At 37.9% G+C, this 15,922-nt stretch overlaps 1 protein-coding gene across 2 annotated transcripts in view; it reads right to left on the bottom strand.

Moving 5' to 3' along the window:
• Positions 1–393: 393 nt before the first annotated feature.
• FANCB (FA complementation group B) overlaps positions 394–15,922 on the bottom strand; it is a 51,635-nt gene continuing 36,106 nt past the window's right edge. For both annotated transcript variants that reach the window (XM_022562697.2, XM_089904767.1), the window contains one exon: positions 394–15,922. This exon is cut by the window's right edge and continues 13,597 nt beyond it. The gene's annotated coding sequence lies outside the window, so the exon portion shown is untranslated.

Below are 15,922 nucleotides of genomic sequence, written 5' to 3'. Positions count from 1 at the left end.
ATATATTTACACTTTATCTTTTAATACATACATTCTTCATTCCCTCCTGCAATTTTCATGTTTCCATATAGCATCATTTTGTTCCTGCCTGGAGAAATCCCTTTAATATTTCTTTTAGAGCAGGCCTGCTGGCAATGAAATCCTTTAGTCTTTGTCTGAAATTTTATGTATTTTATCTTCATTTTTGAAGCATATTTTTGCTATACCTAGAATTCTAGGCTGTTATTTTCTATAAGCAGTTTTTTTAAAAAACATCTTTATTAGAGTATAATTGCTTCACAATGGTGTGTCAGTTTCTGCTTTATAATAAAGTGAATCAGTTATACATATACATATGTTCCCATATCTCTTCCCTCTTGCGTCTCCCTCTCCCCCACCCTCCCTATCCCACCCCTCCAGGCGGTCACAAAGCATCGAGCTGATCTCCCTGTGCTGTGCGGCTGCTTCCCACTAGCTATCTGTTTCACATTTGGTAGTGTATATATACCCATGCCTCTCCCTCACTTTGTCACAGCTTACCCTTCCCTCTCCCCATATCCTCAAGTCCATTCCCTAGTAGGTCTGCATCTTTATTCCCATCTTGCCCATTTTTTTTTTTAGATTCCATATATATGTGTTAGCATACAGTATTTGTTTTTCTTTCTGGCTTACTTCACTCTGTATGACAGTCTCTAGGTCCATCCACCTCACTACAAATAACTCAGTTTCGTTCCTTTTTATGGCTGAATAATATTCCATTGTATATATGTGCCACATCTTCTTTATCAATTTATCCGATGATGGACACTTAGGTTGTTTCCACGTCCTGGCTATTGTAAATAGAGCTGCAATGAACATTGTGGTACATGACTCTTTTTGAATTATGGTTTTCTCAGGGTATATGCCCAGTAGTGGGATTGCTGGGTTGTATGGTAGTTCTCTTTTTAGTTTTTTAAGGAACCTCCATACTGTTCTCCATAGTGGCTGTATCAATTTACATTCCCACCAACAGTTCTATAAGCAGTTTAAAGGTGAAATTCCCTTGCTTTCTGGGTGTCAGTTGTTTCTCATAGGACATTGACTGTTGGTTTAGACTCTTGTTCTTTTGAGGGCAATGTATTCTTCTCTAACGCCTTTTAAGATGTTCTAACTGACTTTATCAGCTGTTTGTCCAGATGCACATAAGTGCAGTTTCCTACTTGCTTCTTGAGCCCCTGGGTTGATGTCTTTCACCAGTTTTGAACAAATTCTCAACTATTATCTCTTCAAATATTGCTTTTGCCCCATTCTCTTTCTTCTTTTCCTCCAGAATTTTGATTACATGAATGTTAAACCATTTGAGTATGTATTACATGTCTCTTATACTCTTTTTTCCACCCTTTCTTTCTCTGCTTCAGTTTGAGCATTTTTTATTGACCCATATCCCAGTTCACTAATCCTACATTTTGCTATGTCCCCTCTGCTGCCAAATTCATACATTGTGTTTTAACTTTTAGATATTGCCTTTTAAAAAAAAATTTTTTTGGCCATGCGGCATGTGGGAACTTAGTTCCCTGACCAAGGATTGAACTTGCACCTGCTGCAGGGGAAACACAGTCTTAACCACTGGACCACCAGGGAAGTCCCTAGATACTGCCTTTTTCAGTTCTAAACTTTCTATTTGATTGTGTTTTTTTTAAATAAAGTGAATGGTGTGGTTTTTTTATTTATTTTATTTTTGGCTGCATTGGGTCTTTGTTGCTGTGCGCGGGCTTTCTCTAATTGCAGTGAGCAGATGCTACTCTGTTGCAGTGTGTGGGCTTCTCACTGTGGTGGCTTCTCTTGCTGAGGAGCACGGGCTCTAGGTCCATGGGCTCAGTAGTTGTGGCTCATGGACTCTAGAGCACAGGCTCAGTAGTTGTGGCTCGTGGGCTCTAGAGCGCAGGCTCAGTAGTTGTGGCTCACGGGCTTAGTTGCTCCACGGCTTGTGGGAACTTCCTGGACCAGGGCTCAAACCCGTGTCCCCTGCATTGTCAGGCCGATTCTTAAGCACTGCACCACCAGGGAAGCCCTGATTATTGTTTAAACATTCCAAGTGTTTTAAATTTTCTATTCTTTTCATCTATTTTGTCCTTTTCCTCTATTTAGAATATATTATATAACATATTTGAGTTATCAGCTGACTTCAGTATCAGCAACATCTATGGACCTGCATCTATTTTTTTTCCCTCTTAATTGCCAGTCTGACCTTTTTACACATCTAGAAATGTTACTGTGTGCCAAGGTAGTATGTATAGAAGAACCATAGAAGTTTCACAGAAAAGAGGGTTTCCCTTTTATTTCATTAGGCTGTTAAGGTGAGTAGCTAATAAACTCTATCCAGTCAGAAATTGAGCTTGATCAGGAATATACTGTAAGTTTAGTAAGACTCTACCTCCTTCTGGTATGTTCCTGTTCGTAGATTGTGGAAATACAGATCTCCTCGCCCCTAGAAGCTAACAGACAGTTCTGACCTTCAGAGGTTTTCAGCCTCCTTTAGCCTCCTACTTCACGCAGCTTTAAAACTTGGCAAACGCCTTTAAGAGAAAACTCACTGTGTTTGAAGAAGAGCTCCTCTCTCGCAGCACTGTGCAACTGAAAGGTACCTCAGTCTGTCTTTTAGAAGTTTCTGTGCTAGCTCCACCATTTCCTGTACAGCTACAGAACAATGAAAATATCCCAAGGTGAAAACTGTGTGCATTTAGGGTCCCTTAATATTTCAATTTGTCACCACAGTACTATGCAACTGCTAAAAGGCTTCTGACTTCTCTGTCCTCAAGCAGAAGCCCTTTGCCTGGAACAAGCCTGATCTACATCCTGCCCCCAAATAAACAAAGGGCTGGCAATTATCAAATCACTTTGTAACAATTTTCCCTTTTCTGTAAGTTCAGTTCATCCAGTCCTTTGTTTCCACAGCTGTCTGAACCCCTTAAAATGTGATTTTCGTAGTGTATCCAATTTTGTCTAGTGGGAGAGTGGGCCTGTGGCAACACATTGCATTTCACTCCTACATGAAAGTCCAGGGTTTTTGGTTTTGTCACTAAGGGTATTTGTTATTTGCAGTTACACTTTGAATTTTATGTACAAAATTTCTTACCAGTCTGAACGTTCTTTACAGCATGCATTTCAAGGTTTAGGCTTGCTGAAACCACATATACATCCAAACAGTTTACCAATATCACAGAGCTGAAAGCTGTTAAAGTCGGTTTTATTGATGCAGATTCTTTTTGCTTTTGTGAAGTTGCACATGTTGTTAAATCTTTATTTGCATCTCCTTTTCCATTAGTTTTTTTCTTTGCCCTTTTTTTCTACTGACATTTTCCCTTTACCATTTTCAAGACATTTTCTCTGTATTGCAGATACTAGTCCTTATTTTGAGCTATGTCACAAATAATGTTTTCCCCATATTATCTTGTCTTTTGACTTTATTTTTTAATAACGATGTTTTGATTTTTTCTTTCTATGTGACTGTATTTTATGGCTTCTGGAATTTGTGAAATAGATTGGTAAGTCTTTCCCACTCTAAGTTAACATGGAAGTTATTGCTTATTTTCATCTTTTTGTTTGTTACCTTTTTTTATACTTGAAACTTTGATCCTGGTAATGGGCACATTCTCCCTTGTCTTCCCCAGATGGCTATTTGGATTCCCTAAGACCATCCTTTACTCAATGAAGTGGAATGCTGTCATTATAATGTACAAATTCTCATATGCATTTCGCTCTATTTATGAACTTTCTATTCTGTTCTATTCTGGTGTGTGTCTATGTGTGCACTAGAAACACACTTTTACTTATTGATATTTTACTACATATCTTAATATCCAGTAGGGTGACTCTCCACTTGCCACCATGCTTTCCTTTTCAGAGTTTTCATGACCTTTCTGGCTTGCAGATTTTTCCACAAGAACTTTAGAATCAAGATGACTTGTTCCAAAGAAAATCTATTGGTATTTTTATTGGCATTCGGTTATATCCATAAACAAACATAGAGAGAACTGACAACTTAATGACACTGAGTTTCTACCTTAAAATAATGTGTTACTATTTATGTTTTCTTTTTGGAGGGGAGGATCCTTTAGTAGTATTTAAATGTTTTCTTCATTCACGTCTTGCACATTTCTTGTTATGGGCATTTTTTTGTTGTTACTGTAATTATGCTGTATCTGCTTTCTTATATAGTCTCATTTCACAGATAACAGATTGAAATGAACTTTTCAATACTTGAAAATGGGATTGCTCTTCAGTACCCAGAAGGAGCAGAGAAGCTATAGGGATGTGTGAGAAACACTGTCTGAGAGTAGGGAAAGAAGACTGCCTTCACTGAGTTCAGTCCATTTAATAAAAAACTGTTTTCATAAAATGGAATAGATTCATTGAAGGAGTTCAAACTACTCTTTTCCCTAAATTTTATCATTAACCCAAAATAAAAACCTGGGAGTATTCCTTGACTACTCCCACTTGGTCTGCTGACCATCTATCCATGGTTTTTATTCTGATGGTGAACATCAGAATTATACTTGTAGCTTTTAAAAAAGCATACAGCCAGGTTCTACCCTTGACCATTCTGATTCAGGTCTAGGGCAAGTCTAGGCATGTGTGTGTGTGTTTACACACACGACTCCAGTGATTGTGATTCCCCACCTTTTAGGAATCATTAAAAAATCAAAAACTAAGTCCTGTTGACCATACATCCTAAATATCTCTGCAATATACTTCTTCATTTTTACCTTTGCCAATTTAAACCAATACTTCATCATCTCGTGCCTAGACCACTCTAGCAATCTCCTTGTTGCTATTTTTAAATCTACTCTTTGTCCCCTACAATCCAGCCTCCAAACAGCTAACAAGGCTATACATGTAAAATAAAAATCAGGCTGTGCCACATGCCAACATAAATTCCTTCAAAACTTCCCGTCTACGATTCCTAAACACTGATCCACTGACGAGTGCCAGTCCCTAAGTTTCCACTGGTGTGTTGCACAATGAGACTGAGAAAAAATAAACATGGTGATTTTTTTATGAAACCAAATTTATTCAGTTTAAATTATCTGCATTCTATGCTTATATATTTAGCACCAATATATTATGTTTTATGAAATGATGGTGGCATGGGTGCCATCTCTTAACATGAATTTTACGTGGTAAAACAGAAAGATGTCAAATCTATGCTGGTCTCAATTTTTTAAATTACACGTGCTCACATGATCAAAGTCTGGGAACCACGGATGGAAGAATTAAGTACAAGCTTCCTAATGTGATCTGTGATATGGAAATCCCCTAGTACCACACAAACACACCAAGGTTGGCTCTTTACTTGAATTTGTTAAAACTACATTTCATTCATTAACATTTTCTTTTTAAAAAATTTACACTAATATTAGTTAATTACCAGTTATGTGCAAAGTACTATGCCAGATGGGATAAAAAGGTGATCAAGACAGAAAATGGGCCCTGCCCATAAGGAGGTTAAGCGTATTGGGGGTTTTAAATTTTGGAGTCAACAGCCCTGATTTCAAACTGGAGTTAACTATAGTACCTGCCTATAATTAGTTAGCTATTAAATTACAATTATAGTACCTGGAAAGAAGTACAGTGTACTACAAAACTACATACCAGGGGAACTTGGCCTGGTCCTCGAAGGTCAGAGGTTTCCATAAGGAAATGAATTAAGAACTGAGATCTGAAGGATGAATGGGCATGAAACTAGGTGAATGAAGAGCAGGAATGAAGAGAGAGCAGCACAGATAATGGGAAGAGCATGTGCAGAATATGAGGTGGGAAGCACAAGGCTGTGCTTGAAGAACTGATGGGCTATTGGTGACTAGAGCCCACGGGGACAGGAGCAGAATCCTAGCTAGGCTCGTGTGGAAGACTAGGTGACACCGGACCTCACATGTCACATATGGATTCTGGTCTTTATTCTAAAAGTAATGGGAAGTCGCTGAAGGAACACTGAAACAATGGAAAGATGATGGCAGAATCTTATATTGGATTGGCCAAAAAGGGTCGTTCGGGTTTTCCTGTAACATCTTATGGAAAAACCCGAATGAACTTTTGGGCCAACCCAATACTTTAACACTAACAACCAACGGCTTAACAGTCCTATGCAAACATCATGCTGTTGTACTTTTCACTGCCTTTATAATAACCTACCCTCCTTCCTCCAATACACTCTTGATTTTTTAATATTTAAAACTAACGTAATGGATAAGTGTTGTATTAGTTTCCTAGGGCTGCTGAAACGAAATGCCACAAACTCAGTGGTTTAAAACAACAGAAATCTGTTTCACAGTTCTGGACGTTAGAAGTCGGAAATCGAGGTGTAGGCAGCGTCATGCTCCCTCTGAAATCTGTAGGGGAATCCTTCCTTGCGCCCTCCTAGTTTCTGGTGGCTTGCTGGTAACCTGTGGCATTCCTCAGCTTGTAGCTATGTAACTCCAATCTCTGCCTACATTGTCACACTGCATTCTCCCTGTCTCTGTCTTCACATCTTCCTATAAGGACACCAGTCATACTGGAGTAGGGGCCCACCCTACTCCCGTATGACCTCATCTCAACTGATCACATCTGTAACAACTCTATTTCCAAACTAAGTCACATTCTGAGGTACTAAGGATTAGGACCTCAATGTACCTTGGGGCGGATGGGGGGAGGACACAATTCAACCCATAACAAATACCTACGTAAAAACATTTAGGTAGTAGTAAACAGGAAGCAGTGAGGTCTCCCTCTCATAACCCAGGCCTAAGCCAATCACTACAGGATATTCAATGACCATAGACCATTTCAGGACTGAATGTGGGTAGTAAGACATGAGGGGGAGATGTTCCTCACTCTTCTGTAAGCTTTCTCCCTCTGGACAGAGTGGTGTGTAGACGTGCACACCTTAATATCCTGCTGAGCTGCCTAATTAAACCATCTCAAGCTTGCACACCTCCCACCAGTTACAATAACCATGACATCTCCTTCGCTGGTAAGTTTGTTTTGAGTTGGATGTTCCTTTAATATAAGTCCTAATGGATAAAGGGTGTCATCTGGCAATGTACAATCATTATCTTTCCATTGTTTCAGTATTCGGAGTAATTCTTCATGGTTATGAATTAAAGAAAAGACATCTTTCCACAGTGATTATGGACATAAGATATGGAAGATAACCTAAAGTGGGAAATGTCAAAGAAGAAAATAAGATTAAGCTTATGTATTCCTTGGTTTTCCTTTCATCACCAAAGATGTTGGGATAATGCAGGGCAATATACTTTTGGGTAGGATTTATATCAATGGAAGCACAATGCCAGCAGAGATGGATGACCTTGTAGTTAGCCATCCAGAAAACACATCAGACTGTGAGGATTTTATGGAATGACAACAAGATGATATTTGGAAACTTGAATTTTCCCCAACACAAAAGTCTTGACTTTGACAATACCATGAAGTTGCTTATCACCTTGCCTTTCAGAGTATGGCCCATGAACCAGAAGCATCAATATCACCTGTGAGCTTGTTAGACATGCAGTCTCAGGTCCCACTCTAGACCTGCTAAATCAGAATGTAGAGTTGAACAAGATCCTCAGGTGATTTGTATATACATGAAAGCTTGGGAAATAACGGCATTATTACACTGTGAACAGAAAGATGGCAAAGAGAAGTCTGTGAAGACATGTCCCCTGAAACGGTCAAGCTGATCTGCTGCTTGTCGTAATGCACTGGCTCTAGCTATACATCAGAATAACTGCAGAAGCTATTAAACTGATGCTAAGGCCCAAGGCAGAACCTAGACCAACTGGATCAGAATCTTTGGGGTGAGGCTTAGGATCAGCAAAGCCCTTTAAGAAGTCCTCAAGTAATTCTTATCAAAAACCATGGCTGAGAATTATTAGCGTAAAGCAAGGGCTAGGGAGAGGAGGACTGAGAATTCATGTTTAATGAATATAGAGTTTTGGTTTCACAAGATGAAAAAGTTCTAGAGATCTACTGCACAACAGTGTGAATATACTTAACACTACTGAACTGTACACTTAAAAATGATTAAGATGTAAATTTAATACTATGTGTTTACCAGAATAGGCAAAATCATTCAGATAATCAATTTTAAATTATTTGCTTTACTATACACAGATATGTTATTTGAATTTTTAGAATAAATTTGGTTTTCTAAAAGGGTTTTGAATGTAATTATAGTATGGGTTCACCAATACAGTAATACATACAGTATGGGTTCACCAATACAATTTTTCGATCAATAAATATTTCAAAATTGCATGATTTAAATGCTTTAGACCCCTTTTTACTGTCCCAAGTGCTCTGGTTTGAACTTCTTTCTTTGTGTATATGTATCTCTCTGGGCCTTTCTTCATGGGGCAGCAACAGGTCTGGTGGAGGCTCCCTGAATCATCAGGCAAAATTCCAGTATATTATAATACCACTTTAATCCACAACCACCCCAACATGAATATCCTTAGAGTTTATCAGATCCCCGAAGAGTCCTGTCATGCAAAATTAAGAACTCTTGCTTTCAGATGGTGTCCCTACTGGGTACAGTGCCCCATAAGGGTATTCCTATGAGACCCCAGGAATACTTTTATGAATTAGTATAGCATATAGTTCTGTGCCACTGTCTCTCCCATTAAGACTGCAAGCTTTCTGAAAGCTGTGGAGAGTCATATTTATCTTTAGATCTCTAGCACCTACTTATATATTTGGGCATGACAACTTATTCAATGGAACATCAATAAACACATGACTGGATGAAAGATCTCCATATCCTCTTCCACTTCATACACTACTGATATTTTGAAAGAGACAAAATGTTTTCTATAGGCACATCATTTGGAAGGATTAGAGCACACACAGGATGAAAAAAGAAAACAGAATTCCACTCCTTTTCTTCTCAAGTAATGTACTCATGTGGAATAAAGACGTAGTTTTCTAAAAGGGCTAACTTTTCCTGGAATTCCAAGCTCTACTGCACTGACTCCCAGCCAATGACAAACACTTCAGAGAATCTCAAGACTTCCTAGAGACCAAAGAGAAGTTACTTAAGGGTTATTTAAAGAACTAACAATTTCATTTAAGAAACCCCAAAATATAAATGAGCAATGGTAAATGCAATAATTCTGGAGAGTGATAGTTCTAACAAAGATAACTGAAAGGTAATAAGAAAGAGAGACTCAGGTATTTAGATATAGTTGGAAGCAGTAGTCAAGAGATAAAACTCAGCTGGGACCAGCAATCACCTCTAAGAGCTCACTCATTATAGGATTTAAGATAACATGGTGCACAGCAAAGGAAAACATAACAAAATGAAAAGACAACCTACTGAATGGAAGAAAATATTTGCAAATGATATGATCAATAAGGGATTAATATCCAAAATATATAAACAGCTCATACAACTCAATATCAAAAAAACAAACAACCTGGTTAAAAAAAATTAGGCAGAAAACGTGTATAGACATTTCTCCAAAGAGGACATGCAGACGGCCAACAAGCACATGAAAAGATGCTCAACATCGCTGATCATCAGGAAAATGCAAATCAAAACCACAATGAGATTTCACCTCACATGTGTCAGAATGACTACCATCAAAAAGAACACAAATAACAAATGTTGGTGAGGATGTGAAGAAAAGAGAACCCTAGTACACCGTTGTTGAGAATGTAAATTGGTACAGCCATTGTGGAAAACATTATGGAGGTGTCTCAAAAAATTAAAAATAGAACTACCATATGACCCAGCAATTAAATTCCTGGGTATATATCCAAAAAAACCCAAAAACACTAATTCGAAAAGATACATGCACCATTATTCATAACAGCACTATTTATAATTGCCAAGATACGGAAGCAAACCAAGTGTCCATCAACAGATAAATGGATAAAGAGGATATGGGGTGTGTGTGTGTGTGTGTGTGTGTGTGTGTGTGTGTGTGTGTGTGTATGTGTATACATACACACAAAGGAACATTACTTGGCCATAAAAAAGAATGAAAATTTTTCCATTTGCAATAGCATGGATGGACTTGGAGGGCATTATTCTAAGTGAAGTAAGTCAGAGAAAGACAAATACTGTATGATATCACTTATATGTGGAATCCAAAATAATACAGCAAACTAGTAAATATAACAAAAAAGAAGCAGACTCACAGATATAGAGAACAAACTAGTGGTTACCAGTGGGGAGAGGAAGAGGGGGGAGGGACAATATAAGAGTAGGGAATTAAGAGGTACAAACTATTATGTATAAAACAAGCTACAAGGATATACTGTACAACACAGAGAATGTAACCAATACTGTATAACTATAAATGGAGTATAACCTTTAAAAATTGTGAATCACTACATTGTACACCCATAACCTACATAATACTGTACATTAACTATACTTCAATAAAAATATTTAAAAAAAATAACATGGCCCAGATCGTACAAATCTTTCTTTCGCCTTTTACTAAAAAAAAAGGCCCACATTTCCCAATATCTCAATATTAATAAACTTATACTTTTATTGAACTATACATTTTTTGTAAATTTTTAAAACAGTAAGTGCATTTTGTTAATATAAAACTGTCAGAAGACATGGCACTATATTATTACAAACTGACTTTATTACAAACTGACCTTTGCTCTTTCACCACGAAGAGCATAGTGGTGAAAAAGCAAAGGTCCTGGAGCTACACTGGATGTCAATCTTGGCTCTGTTCCTTACTATAGCTATATGACCCTGGGTGTAGTACTAAACCTGTGTGGGTCTCAGTTTCTTGATTTGTAAACAAGAGATAGTTAATAGAGCACAGCTTATAGCAGCATTGTCTAATAAAACTTTCTGAGACTAAGGAAATGTTCTATTCTGTACTGTCCAAATAGTAGCCACTAGCCACATGTAGCTATTGAGCATTTGAAATGTGGCTAATGCAAGTAAGAAACTGAATTTTTAATTTAGTTTTAATTCAGTTAAATGTAAATAGCCACACAAGACTACTGGCAATGTCCTGGAAAGCATAGTTTCAGAGAGTTGTAAGGATCATATGGGGTAAGCATTCAAATCAATGTCTGACACACAATAATCAATATATGTTAGCTAGTGCTATTGCCCAGCACATCACATTATAGAAAGCTAGTACCCAAGCGCAGATTACAGTTTTCTTCAACTCTTTCCCTAAATTTTATGTAATCATTTTTCCTACTATTTATAGTTCCAGACTAATTCTTTCCCCTTCCAGGTGGCACTGGCTTCAGGAAACACAAACCAGTCTGCACACCAAGCCCCATCTCCCCTTGTTAGGCTCAACACATGTACTATATGGTCACTTTCTCTGAAGGTTTTGAAGACTGTCAGAACACATTTGGTCCTGGCTCCCTTCGGATGGTACCCGCTGCCCCCACTCCCAATGTTTTGACTACATCTACCAGAATCTTTCAAGTGTTAGAGCATATTCATTTCCTTTTTGGATAATGTATAAGAGGATTTTATTGTCACACTTGACATAACCAAGTTAGTCATTCTACACCTTAAAACATTTTATCAGGCTTATAAAAACGACACTAAATATTTCCATCATCTTCTTTTTTGTATGAGGCTACAGTGAAGTTTAGAAAGGTTATCTTTTGCTCCCTGGTATATATTAAAATGCAACTACTCATGTTCTAGCACATATTTTTTACCTTTAAAAAGGCTGCAAGCTCTAAATCAATAAGGCTGTTCATCTCTTTTGATACAGCAATACTACTCTATTTCCAAAACAGTCTCATAATATCACATTCGTTTTTCCTAACACAAAGACTCCTAGAACAATCAAAATTGGTAAAGATTCCTTTCTCTTCCCATTGGAGAAGATATAGCTGAGAATATGAGAAAAGATGTCAGAAGAGAATTACAAGTCTGAATTCTCCTGCTGTCTAAGTAACACAATAGATGTGGTCCTTACATTGATAATTTTATATTCTAAAACAGGAAATATGGAGAAATAGTTAAATAATCTGACATATACCATCATTAAACAAGTGGCCTGGTGTAATACCAGAGGAAAGCTAAGGAAGACAGAAAAGATAAAGAATTAATAAAAAATACAGCTTATCTCAGATATAAACTACTATCAGGTATGAACTAATTTGAGATGTAAACTTACAAAAAAAAAAAGAAAAAGACAAAACAGGAAAGAAGCCTAGCAAGCCACTGCCCAGAAATAAACTGTGGGGAGTGGGGGCAGGGAGGGGCAGCTTTTGCCTACACTGCTTTTAGCAGGTACAAGCACCCTGTTTCTGCAGGGAACTCTTCCTGTCCTGGGACTGCACATGTGTGGACAGTCAGCTTTGTTCTCTGGGATTCTTTATCCCATTTCAAGCAGTGAGAAATGATTTCACCTGCAAGTAACAGAAACCTTGACTTCTGTTACAAGGAATTTTTTTTTTTTCCTGAAGTAATGGGCAGTCCCGGGAAACGGTGAGCTTACATTCAATTCAGTGGCACAATAAAACAATTTTTCAGTCTACAGTGTCAGATTCATTCTAAAGCCTAATTTCCTGTGATTCTCTCAACTTCTCAAGTTAGGGCCACCTACTTCCAGCGGGACAGGAAAAACCTCTTCCTAATTGGACTGAGGGGAAGAACCAAGCCCTTCCCCTCAGTCTGATTCGACCCAATTTAGGTTTTGTGCCCAGCCCAGCCCAGTAATGGCTGCCTGGGAAATGTCCTGCACTAACTGGCTTAGACTAGTCAGGACTAACCTCTGGAACTGGGGATGTAGTCCACTTACCCAGTCACATGAACGGTGGGAAGGAAGTTTCCTGAGCAAAATGAGAGCTCTGCTATGAGAAAAGGAGGAAATCGACGTGGACCAGGCAATCAACCGATTGCATCACACTTACCTCCCACTCCTGGCGGACCTGGTATCTAGTGCTAAATGCTTTGGCTGGTTACTAAGAGTATGTTTTACTGGCCCATTAACACTGCTTATACTTTGGGGGTAAGTGACTGCTGCTGTGGGGAAATGGATAATCCAAGATGAAGTTAAAGACACTAAAGAAGTTTCCTAGCTGAACTCAGGACCATCATGTTGACCTCCAGTTAGGCACACAGGCACTTGTCCAGTATAGCTGCTCACAAGTGTAGCACAGGAAAAATCTGCATAGTGAGGGCACAGCAGGTCTGATTTTCTGCCCTTATGAACATTCACTACCTCAATAGCGCCTGCCAAGCTACTGAACAAAAAGGCAACACACGATTATTGAAATAAGGTCCTAGGAAATGGCCACACTATTAGCACTGTGAAGAAACTCAACACAGTAGGATTTTACAGGACAGGGCTATTTTTAGAGTCCGTAAGCAATTCAACTCAAAAACTGAAAACAGAAAAAAACTTTGAAGGATTCAATTAAATACATTGTTTACAGATCAGCATTCTTTCCATTGCACCATACTGCCTTTAGCAGTAAAAACCTCAAGTTCTCCAGAGAAGATTAACCAGGAAAGAGCTCTCACTCTCAAATTCTTAGGATGTTAAGTAATGTTTTCACAATTTGAATACAAGAAAAAGGATACCTTTCAACATTTGGTATTAGCCAAGTTTTGTGGAAAAAAAAAAGGAAAGGATACAAAGCTTTGCTTTTATTGGGAAGGGCAGGCAAAGAAGTTAACTGGATCTTTTCCTTCCTGAGACAGGGAGAAAACTGAGTGGTCAATTCTATGTAGTACAAAGAGATGTTATCAGGACAATAGAAGATTCACTTGTATATTATTAGAATTCTTAAAGGTCTGCTGATTTCAAAAAAAATCTCTAGCAAGGTTATAGGATCAAGTTGCTTGCATGCACCCCCTGAATTTGGTTTAATATTTTTTTTTCATACTGGGGACAACATTAATGAGCTGCTATGAAGGATTAAACCATATATATGTATAGATATGAATATTACTGTGGGGGGATATGTGTGTGTTTTCAAGCTGTTTGGTATACAGTTGAAGGAAACAATAGCATAATAACTGAGGCAGAAGAATGGATAAGTGACCTGGAAGACAGAATGGTGGAATTCACTGCTGTGGAACAGACTAAAGAAAAAAGAATGAAAAGAAATGAAGACAGCCTAAGAGACCTCTGGGACAACATCAAACGCAACAACATTCATGTTACAGGGGTCCCAGAAGGAGAAGAGAGAGAGAAAGGACCAGAGAAAATATTTGAAGAGATTATAGTCGAAAACATCCCTAACATGGGAAAGGAAATAGCCACCCAAGTCCAGGAAGCGCAGAGAGTCCCAGGCAGGATAAACCCAAGGAGAAACACACCAAGACACATAGTAATCAAATTGGCAAAACTTAAAGACAAAGAAAAATTATTGCAAGCAGCAAGGGAAAAAAGACAAATAACATACAAGGGAACTCCCATAAGGTTAATAGCTGATTTCGCAGCAGAAACTCTACAAGCCAGAAGGCAGTGGCATGATATACTTAAAGTGATGAAAGGGAAGGACCTACAACCAAGATTACTCTACCCGGCAAGGATCTCATTCAGATTCGATGAAGAAATTAAAAGCTTTAGAGACAAGCAAAAGCTAAGAAAATTCAGCACCACCAAACCAGCTCTACAACAAATGCTAAAGGAACTTCTCTAAGTGGGAAACACAAGAGAAGAAAAGGACCTACAAAAACAAACCCAAAACAATTAAGAAAATGATAATAGGAACATACATATCAATAATTACCTTAAACGTGAATGGAGTAAATGCTCCAACCAAAAGACACAGGCTTGCTGAATGGATACAAAAACAAGACCCATATATATGCTATCTACAAGAGACCCACTTCAGACCTAGGGACATATTCAGACTGAAAGTGAGGGGATGGAAAAAGATATTCCATGCAAATGGAAATCAACAGGAAGCTGGGGTAGCTATACTCATATCAGACAAAATAGACTTTAAAATAAAGAATATTACAAGAGACGACGAAGGACACTACATAATGATCAAGGGATCAATCCAAGAAGAAGATATAACAATTATAAATATATATGCACCCAAAAAAGGAGCACCTCAACACATAAGGCAACTGCTAACAGCTCTAAAAGAGGAAATAGACAGTAGCACAATAATAGTGGGGGACTTTACAACCTCACTTACACCAATGGACAGATCACCCAAAACGAAAATAAATAAGGAAACAGAAGGTTTAAATGACACAATAGACCAGATAGATTTAATTGATATGTATAGGACATTCCATCCAAAAACAGCAGATTACACTTTCTTCTCAAGTGTGCACGGAACATTCTCCAGGATAGATCACATCTTGGGTCACAAATCAAGCCTCAGTAAATTTAAGGAAATTGAAATCATATCAAGCATCTTTTCTGACCACAACGCTATAAGATTAGAAATGAATTACAGGGGAAAATATACAAACACATGGAGGCTAAACAATACGTTACTAAATAACCAAGAGATCACTGAAGAAATCAAAGAGGAAATCAAAAAATACCTAGAGACAAATGACAATGAAAACACGAAGATCCAAAACTTATGGGATGCAGCAAAAGCAGTTCTAAGAGGGAAGTTTATAGTTATACAAGCCTACCTCAAGAAACAAGAAAAATCTCAAGTAAACAATCTAACCTTACACCTAAAGGAACTAGAGAAAGAAGAACAAACAAAACCCAAAGTTAGCAGGAGGAAAGAAATCATAAAGATCAGAGCAGAAATAAATGAAACAGAAACAAAGAAACAATAGCAAAGTTCAATAAAACTAAAAGCTGGTTCTTTGAGAAGATAAACAAAATGGATAAACCATTAGCCAGGCTCATCAAGAAAAAGAGGGAGAGGACTCAAATCAATAAAATTAGAAATGAAAAAGGAGAAGTTACAACAGACACCGCAGAAATACAAAGGATCATGAGAGATTACTACAAGCAACTCTATGCCAATAAAATGGACAACC

The sequence above is a fragment of the Delphinapterus leucas genome, chromosome X (assembly GCF_059928025.1).
Source record: "Delphinapterus leucas isolate spDelLeu-1000000601 "Yukka" chromosome X, BTC_Dleu_Yukka2, whole genome shotgun sequence".
In the NCBI taxonomy this organism is placed as follows: Eukaryota; Metazoa; Chordata; class Mammalia; order Artiodactyla; family Monodontidae; genus Delphinapterus; species Delphinapterus leucas.
This window is presented reverse-complemented; position numbering and strand designations above follow the sequence as displayed.